Raw genomic sequence first — 1,065 nt, forward strand, 5'->3', positions numbered from 1 at the left:
TGTGTTTTTGCATAAATATGTTTTTAGTTAATTCAAAATGAACTGTTAATTTTCAATACATACATGAAATAAATAGAATGCAATATATTTTTGCCAGTTTTTTTTTTTTTTTTTGGTTTTAAACAGACATTCATCATGGCTTGGCTTCGCGAACGAAGATCATGAAGGCTGTCCACGTCGTCATCCACAGGCACGCTCGTGGCTGATCAGTCCGATGCAGGAAAGGCAGATGCGCGGGCAGTGTCTGCAGGTGAAGATCCCATCCGGTGTGGAGGCAGAGGTAGCGTGGGCCTTCCTTCTCTGACGCTTGACCTTGAGTGCATTCCTCCTGTCCTCTTCAAATTCAGTGACAGCTTTCAGCTTTCTGCTTTTTTTCCAGTTGCCTGGGTCATTTTTTAGATCAATATTGTTCAGTAGGAAGCATTAAGTACTTAAGTAACAGACAGTAAACAGGCTTTAAACAGACATTTTCAGATGAATAAAACCATGATTTTATGTTTATAGTACAAAGACTAATTCCGCTGCAGTCAGCAAAGAGGGGATAATAATGAGAGAACAATGAACTGAGCAACATGATATTCTTGTAAAACCACAAGATAGTTCACCAAAAATAGTTCAGTTTTACACAACTTTGTTTTAAAAAAAATCACATCACTCTATCATAAAGGCTATTGTTTTTAGAAGATTTTTATTATTTTTGCAGAATCTGTCATGCATATGATTTTTGCACAGCACTGTAATATATAATATATGCAACACTACAGTATCTTTCTGCACAAATAAGTTCGTCATTATTGTTGGCTCATGCAAATTAAGGGCAGGTTATAACAAAGCGAGACAGACAACCAACCGAAAGCCATCAATCACACCTCAGACTGTAACGCTGCCAAACTCATCTTCCAACTATTCCATCTGACCTCCTTAAAATGTCAGTGACGGTGGGTTCAGTGTGTTGTTACTGAAGGTTCAATGAGATTTATGCAGACATTGATACTACCGACGATGTCCAAATCTTTTCGTTAATTGCAGTGTGTTCTCACGTCATGGTTAATGCCATACCTTTGA

The sequence above is a fragment of the Thalassophryne amazonica genome, chromosome 8, assembly GCF_902500255.1.
Source record: "Thalassophryne amazonica chromosome 8, fThaAma1.1, whole genome shotgun sequence".
In the NCBI taxonomy this organism is placed as follows: domain Eukaryota; kingdom Metazoa; phylum Chordata; class Actinopteri; order Batrachoidiformes; family Batrachoididae; genus Thalassophryne; species Thalassophryne amazonica.